Raw genomic sequence first — 9,288 nt, 5'->3', positions numbered from 1 at the left:
TACTGAGATGTTGATTGTGCTAGATAACTGACAAATGTTACAGAACGGTTAAAATCAATGCTGATTTAACAAATGTTTCTATGGAGGACCATAGCTCCTAGAAGGCAGGTACAAAAGTAACAATGTAAGTACTACCATATAATTTTTAAATTAAAGATCTGATCAGCAACATGTAGATAATTCATATTAACAAGACACTATTCTTAAGACTAAGTCTTATATGGTTCTCTTTAAATTATGTCTGTAGCTTATGTTCGCATTTTCAAGAATACTTATGATGTTGTATATTGGTCCACATCACTCTTTTAACTCTCTGTCACTACCTACTCTAGTCTGACTTACTTCATAACTTATTGAGTACAACTGAAAATTGACAGTGTTAGCACAAAATGAACATTTCATAAATGGAACCTTGTGCTGAACATTTGCGTACAGAACGAACATGAAAAGCAAACTAATTTTGCAGACAAGATTTTCTTTAGAACAAAATGAGTTCCGGAGTCACTAGCCAGAACATTTAGTTTTAAAAACATGTCAAAGTTCAAAGATATTCAACTTCTGAGGGATTGTAATTTTTCTGATCCAGCAGACTGCTATTCAAGACTTATCCAGATATGTTAGGTCAGTAATCTGAGCTGCCAGGTTTGCTAAAGACAAGTGGTATGAGATCAGTTGCAGTCACTATAATGTGTCTGCTTTTGCTTGAATGCAGGATTTCTTCAGGAAAGGGCTGATCTTGCAAAATCCAACTTCTAGCATGGAGCCTCACCTACTAGAAATGCATATCAGGAGTTTCTGGCAAGTTTATAAACTTGTTCTTCCGTGTTGTGCATCTGCAGTGCTATCCACAGACTTCGGTACAATTCTCCACAAGGAGAATAGTAATAACCTGAGTCCACTTTTATTAGAGTTGTACAGACAATGTATCTGTAAAATTATTTTGATGTTCTTTCAGCTGTTCAAATATCTAAAAACTAACCAGAGTGTCTATTATCTCCCAGTTTGCAAGATTCGTTGGATTTCAAAAATCTGATAATTAGATAAAGATTTAAAAAAATTGGATATGTTTGCATTACATTTTCTATAAGCTCTGATAACATTCAAAAATAAATTGTCACAATGATTAAGTTATTTTGGGCAGCGCAATTATTGAGAAAAACCTTTAAGAGTACCTGCTTCAGTGCTATAGGCCTTGAAAACCACAATACATAACATCAATTCACCACCATTTGCCCACCCTCAAGTTTTTGCAATTTCCTTTTACAGAGATAAATGTATTCTACAGAATGCGGTCCTGTCTTTTTTTTCTGAAGTATCCCTTTTTATTTAGAACAGATCTCAGCTGGATATATAAAACACATTTCAATATCAATCTTAAATTCTTGAGGGTTTCATAATTTGGAAAGATAACTGTATCATTGCAATACCTTTCTGGACATTGTCTTTATGAAGCCTCTGCCTTGTAAGTACTAGATTGTGTGCAGTCTTCCTCTGCTGTAATACTTTCTTGTTGAGTTTGCTGATCTCACATTGTAATGCAATCATTGTATAAAATTAGAATTGACCATGGTGTCTTGCTGCTTTTTTGATTTCACTCTTTGTTTCCTGCATATGTAGGCTGCATTTCAGCTCAACGCTTTGTTCAGTACAGTTTAATTTCAGTACAGTGAAAGAGAAAAACATTTGATTACATTTTGTTGTAGGTGGACTCAATTCATTGTATACAAATACAACAAATCTTTCTTGATAAAATAATTACTTTTTCCACATAACAAATCGTTCACTTGCTCTTTTCACAGAAATTAAGAAATTAGAATAACAACTTTGGCATTGAATGTATCTAACTGGTACATTTTCCAACATGCTCAACAAACATAATTTTAAATTATAACATTAAATTGATTGAAAAACTCAGCATAATGCTGAGTCAAAGCAACGATTGAGTGGAAAAGAAAGACTGCTTTCAGGAAAAATTCCATTTATGTTTATATTCAGTTTTTTATTGCCTGCATAATTAAGTCCTTGTATCTTATAATTATGTTAAGGATATTTCATTAAACATCTGTCAAAAATTATAATATGTAATTAATTTCAGTGATAATGTACTCCCACAAACTAAAATGATTCTATAATTGATTTCATTTTAAAACATAAAAAGATTGAACATTTTAATTGGTGATAAATTGTAATAAGTAAAAGTCCTACTGAATTCGCTTTTGTGAGGTATTCACATTTGTTTCTCCACTATGCTAACATTACTACATTTATAAAGAAATTTGTGTTTCAATAAAGTTATTTGTTCTGGCTAAAATTTTATATTTGTATGTTAAATAGCATGAATGTTGCTTGAAGAAACAAAGTCTGATTGTATTTTTGCAGGATGCATATAACAAAGGACAGCACAAATGTTAGCCACATGCTTAAATTTATCTCCATTTATTACTCACTTTTTTATATATCATGTTATAAATAGTTAAGATCTGTCAATAATACAGTAACTAAGTAATCATTGATGCTAAAACGCTGGACAAGATCGAATTTAGTTACCGTAGGTAAAACATGGAGAATGTGAAGATCTATTCATAACATAAATAATTAGAATATTTCATCAACCCTGAAAACTACAGATTACTTGCTTTACCTGGCAAAAGAACTGAGAAGGAGATGAGATTGCTTGTCACTGTGAATTTGTTATGATCTGAAATATGTATTTGAAAGAGCAAAGGAAGCAGATTCAATGGTAACTTGCATAATGGAATTGCAAATACACTTCAAACTGAAAACTGCACAAGGCTGTGAGGAAAGTGTGGGAATGGATAGTTCTTTCACAGAGCCAGCACAGGGCAGATGGGAAGAATGGTCTCTTTATGTGCAATATAATTTAATGATTAGCAAATGACCTGGGATACCACAGCTGACATGTGTACACTGCCTTGATTTGTACATTTTATATTAGGAAAATATTATCTTGGAAAAAAACTTAGAACAAGTTTCTAAATTTGTGAATTTTAACTATACTAGATAATTAAATATGCTGCAGATACAACATTTTTGAATGCTGTTCAGATACTTGGAATATTCACAAAAACAGTACATTTATACATTGGAAAAATTATATTTTATTCTCAATGATTGAATGTTTTATTGGCAAATAGTGTGAATTGACAATTTGAACTTTTTACACTGAAGCTTTACATATAAATGTAATTAATACATTTTATTTAATTATATTTTATCAAACTAAAATTTCTATAGCATTAAGATTAATATAATGATAGTTGAATATGATTTAAAATACAATAAATAAAATGGATGAGCTTGAGGCTCTATTGGAAGTTGGCAGATACGATATTGTGGGAATAACTGAGACGTGGCTTCAAGTGGACAGGGCCTGAGAAATGAATATTCAAGACTACACGTGCTTTCGTAAGGACAGACTGACGGGCAGAGGGGGTGGGTTGGCCATGTTGGTAAGGGATGATATTCAGTCCCTTGCGCGGGGGGACCTAGAATCAGGGGATGTAGAGTCAGTGTGGATAGAGCTGAGAAATTCCAAGGGTAACAAGACCCTCTTGGGAGTTGTCTACAGGCCCCCAAACAATAGTCTGCATGTCGGATGTAAGTTGAATCAGGAGCTGAAATTGGCCTGTCGCAAAGATGTTACTACAGTTGTTATGGGGGATTTCAACATGCAGGTAGACTGGGAGAATCAGGATGGTATTGGACCTCAAGAAAGAGACTTTGTGGAGTGCCTCCGAGATGGATTCTTAGAACAGCTGGTGCTGGAGCATACCAGGGAGAAGGCAATTCTGGATCTGGTATTGTGTAACAAACCAGAATTGATCAGAGACCTCGAAGTGAAGGAGCCATTGGGAAGTAGTGACCATAATACAATAAGCTTCAATCTGCAATTTGAGAGGGAGAGGGTACAATATTTCTGTTGAATAAAGAGAACTATGGAGCTATGAGGGAGGAGCTGGCCAAAGTTCAATGGTGCAATACCTTAGCAGGGATGACAGTGGAGGAACAATGGTGGATATTTCTGTGTATAATGCAGAAGATGCAGGATCAGTTCATTCCAAAAAGGAAGAAAGATCCGAGGAGGAGGCATGGGATGCCGTGGCTGACAAGGGAAGTTAAGAAAATATAAAGTTAAAAGAGAAAAAGTATAACATAGCAAAGATAAGTGGGAAAACAGAGGACTGGGAAGCTTTTAAAGAACAACAGAGGATTACTAAGAAGGAAATACGCAGAGAAAAAATGAGGTACGAAGATAAACTGGCCAAAAATATAAAGGAGGACAGTAAAAGCTTTTTTAGGTATGTGAAAGGCAAAAAAATGGTTAAGACTAAAATTGGGCCCTTGAAGATAGAAACAGGAGAATATATTACGGGGAACAAAGAAATGGCAGAAAAATTGAATTGTTACTTCAGATCTGTGTTCACTGGGGAAGACACAAGCAATCTCCCTGAGGTAACAGTGGCTGAAGGACCTGCACTTAAGGGAATTTATATTTGCCAGGAATTGGTGTTGGAGAGACTGTTAGGTCTGAAGGTTGATAAGTCCCTGAGGCCTGATGGTATACATCCCAGGGTACTGAAGGAGGGGGCTCGAGAAATCGTGGATGCGTTGGTGATTATTTTCCAGAGGTCGATAGATTCGGGATCAGTTTCTGTGGATTGGAGGGTGGCTAATGTTGTACCACTTTTTAAAGAAGGTGGGAGAAAGAAAGCAGGAAATTATAGACCAGTTAGTCTGACCTTAGTGGTGGGAAAGATGCTGGAGTCTATTATAAAGGGTGAAATTATGACACATCTGGATAGTAGTAACAGGATAGGTCAGAGTCAGCATGGATTTATGAAGGGGAAATCATGCTTGACTAATCTTCTGGAATTTTTTGAGGATGTAACTCTGAAAATGGACGAGGGAGATCCAGTAGATGTAGTGCACCTGGACTTTCAGAAAGCTTTTGAGGTTAGTGAGCAAAATTAGGGCGCATGGTATTGGGGGCAAAGTACTAGCTTGGACTGAAAATTGGTTGGCTAATAGGAAACAAAGGCAGCCCACTTGATTGGCAACACATCCACAAGCATCCACTCCCTCCAGCAGCAGCAGTATGGACTACCTACAAGATTCAATTCAATGGCAGTACAGAGAGATCTGGGTGTTCTTGTACACCAGTCAATGAAGGCAAGCATGCAGGTACAGCAGGTAGTGAAGAAGGCTAATAGCATGCTGGCCTTCATAACAAGAGGAATTGAGAATAGAAGCAAAGAGGTTCTTCTGCAGCTGTACAGGGCCCTGGTAAGACCACACCTGGAGTATTGTGTGCAGTTCTGGTCTCCAAATTTGAGGAAAGACATTCTGGCTATTGAGGGACTGCAGCATAGATTCACGAGGTCAATTTCTGGAATGGCGGGACTACCTTACGCTGAAAGACTGGAGCGACTGGGCTTGTATACCCTTGAGTTTCGAAGACTGTGAGGGGATCTGACTGTGACATATAAGATTATTAAAGGATTGGACACTCTAGAGGCAGGCAACATGTTTCCACTGATGGGTGAGTGCCGAACCAGAGGACACAGCTTAAAAATATGGGGTAGACCATTTAGGACAGAGATGAGGAGAAACTTCTTCACCCAGAGAGTGTGGCTGTGTGGAATGCTCTGCCCCAGAGGGCAGTGGAGGCCCAGTCTCTGGATTCATTTAAGAAAGAGTTTGATAGAGCTCTCAAGGATAGTGGAATCAAGGGTTATGGAGATAAGGCAGGAACAGGATACTGATTAAGGATGATCAGCCATGATCATATTGAATGGTGGTGCAGGCTCGAAGGGCAGAATGGCCTACTCCTGCACCTATTGTCTATTGTCTATATTTAAATACATGTATATAAATGATAACAGAATAAAAATTTGTTCTCATTTTTAGATGTCAATTTTCTGTTTAGGTGTTACTAAGTAGAAATATTTCTGTATCAATTGCTTTCCTTGAATTCTGCAAAATGAGACAGAATTTAAAATTCTATGCAAATGGTTTAGATAATTCTATGCAAATGGCATTTCCATGGTATTATTTCTTTTAATTTTATGCAATTAGTAAATATTATTCATAATTTTAAGATTGCAAGAGAGATGGCATAGCAACTAAGAAAACCAAGAGCAGAAAATTTCCATTTTTTTCCATTTAAAATTGAATATTTGTGACTACTTTATGCTAGCTGCCATTTAATGTGAGCAATAAAGTAATACAAAATGCAATTTTCACCCCAAATTAGCTCCTCACTGTAGTTATTAGTACAAAGCCCTCTTGCATGGAACAAAGGCCACTGAGATTATTATAATAGCAATATTTTTGTATTAAGTAATTTTTTATAGTCAGAACCATGAATTTAGAGTCACAGAGTCATATAGCATGGAAACAGCCCCTTTGGTCTAACTCATCCCGGCCAATCAAACATCCCAATTTGACCTAGTCCCATTTGCCAGCATTTGGCCTATATCCCTCTAAACCTTTCCTATTCATATACCCATCTGGATGTCTTTTTAAATGCTGTAATTGTATCCACCTCCATTACTTCCTCCAATAGCTCATTTCATACACACACCATCCTCTGTGAAAAAGTTACCCCTCAGGTCAATTTTAAATCCTTCCCTTCTCACCTAAACCTATGTCATCTAGTTCTGGACTCACCACCCAAGGAAAAAGACCTTGGTTATTCACCCTCTCCATGGCCCTTATCATTTTATTTGCCTGTACAACCTCAGTCTCCGATACTCCAAGGAAAAATAGCCCTAGCCTATTCAGCTTCTCCTTATAGGTCAAACCCTCTAGTCCCAGCAACATTCTTGCAAATCTTTTCTGCATGTTCTCAAGTTTAGTTTTAACTGAAATAACAAATTACGTGCTAACTGTACAAAATGAACAGCAGCTTCCTGCAATCTTCCATGAGATTCAGAGACATCTTTCTCATCTGCGATTCTGTATCTAAAGAATTGTTAATGTTTATTCGGTTGACTGCTGGTGTTGTGTATACCTTAAAAATGACTTCTTGTGAAAGTGAATTGAAGATTATCACAAATAGAGAACATTTTCACAAGGCCCTTTGTGAAATTAAAGCAATTTATCACTTGCTGACTCCACAATTTGCCGAAACTTGTTCTGTTACCTAATGTAAATGATAGCACATAATTTAATATGAAAATGTTGCAATCACATAGAATTTTACTTTTCCGGAAATGATTCAATTAGTGTGACTTTAGTTTGAAATTTCACTTATAAGAACTGAGTTATTTGTTTCAATAATGAAGGTTGGTGGGTGAAAGGGATTCCATGCATCGGTTGTTATTCTTATTAGTAACTAGCAGTTCTTATAACCTCCCCCAATCAACCGCTGGATGCATTCAAATTACTTGGTGACTGTTAGCTCTGTTTACTATATTTGTGTATAATTCCCCTCAAATTCACACCACCTTATTTCAACCAGCTATGTAATTTCCACATTGTAGATGACAAGAGCCAGTTAAGTAGAATATTAAAAATATTCAACCTTCTCAAGGTTACACGTTTTCAATTTAATTTCCTTGAATTGTTCCCTTGAACTGACCTTTTTGATCCTCATTTTTGCAACAGAGAATCTCTCCAATGAAGATATACTTGTGGATTCTATGTGTGATACATCTATGCTTTCAGAGGCTGGATTATATATAGGTAATGAGGTTTGCGAACCACACTACACTGAATGATAGGATAAGTGTAACTCAAGTGAGATTCAATAGCAATGCATCACTTTAATAAAAACTCAAATTCAGAAAGAAAATGCATTTCAGCAAGAATTTAATCTTTTGAAACCTATAATATTGATTAATTTTTGAGGACCAAGCGAGTTTTGAGAAGATTTGTAGCTCAGGTTGAGGTTTTGGATGTAGGATTGCTTGCTGAGCTGCAAGGTTCATTTCCAGACGTTTCATTACCCTACTAGGTAACATCTTTTGAGGACAAAGTTTTGAATGCCAACACTTTGTTTAGTTAATAGATTTCAGATGAAAGTCTTTAAAAACTGGTGTGATTTTAATGGAAATGTAGGCTTTTAAAAAATTCGTTAATGGGATGAGGGCATCATTGGCTAGGCCAGCATTTATTGTCCATCTCTAATTGTCCAGGGGGAAATTAAAAGTCAACCACATCACTGTAGGTCTGGAGTTCCGTGTGCAGGCCAACCAGGTAAGGAGACAGTTTCCATCCCTTAAGAAAATTAATGAACCAGATGGGCTTTTCTGACAATTAGTAATGGTTTCATGGCATCGTTCCAGTTTTTTTTAATTGAACTCAAATTCCACCATCTGCCATGGCAGGATTTGAACCCAAGTCCCAGATATTATTTGGATTAACAGTCCAGTGATAATACCACAAAGCCTTTGCCTCCCCTTCAATGGTAATGCACAGATGTTAATTTAAAAAACCAAGTTTGATCGGCTATATTAATTATTTTCCCAAAGCAATAGTAGTAGTCACAATTTTGCATAAGAATAATAGCAGCCTTTCAAAACTGAAGATAGGGTTGTGGGCTGCAGGGCCTTGGGCAAATCACACTAGAGAAGATTCCGTGCCCTTGTACAAATTCTATCATGAGAGAAAGGGGAAGCTATAAGTCCATGAAGCCCCATCATTACATTAATGATGTCTTGTCTCCTTCAAAATAAACCAGAAATTAAATGGAAGGTCATAAGGCACCACTCACACCTATTCCAAGGTCATCCCCACTCTTCCAGCTCCTCCCAGGTGCCCATGATCACAATGCCATGCACCCCCAAACTATGAGACCCATATTGGTCATCCTGATTTGCCCTCTCCAGGGACAGTTCTACATACAAATGGACGGTTCAGTTGAAAGGAAGGAAAAATACAAAATATAGAGAACAAAGATCCTAAAATTTGTTAATTCTTATCTTTGCTCATGTAGCAGCACTGCCATGTCTGAGCCAGTAGTCTGAAATTGAGCCACTTTCCAGAATTGGATCTCATGATATTGAGGAATCGACGTTTCGGGCATAAGCCCTTCTTCAGGAATGGGGAAAGTTTGTCCAGCAGGCTAAGATAAAAGGTAGGGAGGAGGGACTTGGGAGAGGGGCGTCGGAAATGTGATAGGTGGAAACTCCCAAGTCCCTCCTCCCTACCTTTTATCTTAGCCTGCGGGACAAACTTTCCCCATTCCTGAAGAAGGGCTCATGCCCGAAACGTCGATTCTCCTGTTCCCTGGATGCTGCCTGACCTGCTGCGCTTTTCCAGCAA

General features: G+C 37.2%; 1 protein-coding gene across 2 annotated transcripts in view; it reads left to right on the top strand.

The window, feature by feature from the left end:
• Positions 1–1,326: 1,326 nt before the first annotated feature.
• chrna9a (cholinergic receptor, nicotinic, alpha 9a) overlaps positions 1,327–9,288 on the top strand; it is an 86,876-nt gene continuing 78,914 nt past the window's right edge. The window contains exon 1 of one of the 2 annotated variants that reach the window (XM_043692625.1): positions 1,327–1,462. The gene's annotated coding sequence lies outside the window, so the exon portion shown is untranslated. Of the gene's footprint in view, positions 1,463–7,676; positions 7,708–9,288 lie in introns of those variants that run through there. The other variant, XM_043692614.1, reaches the window with a different exon arrangement.

This window comes from Chiloscyllium plagiosum, chromosome 1, assembly GCF_004010195.1.
Source record: "Chiloscyllium plagiosum isolate BGI_BamShark_2017 chromosome 1, ASM401019v2, whole genome shotgun sequence".
Classification (NCBI taxonomy): Eukaryota; Metazoa; Chordata; class Chondrichthyes; order Orectolobiformes; family Hemiscylliidae; genus Chiloscyllium; species Chiloscyllium plagiosum.
This window is presented reverse-complemented; position numbering and strand designations above follow the sequence as displayed.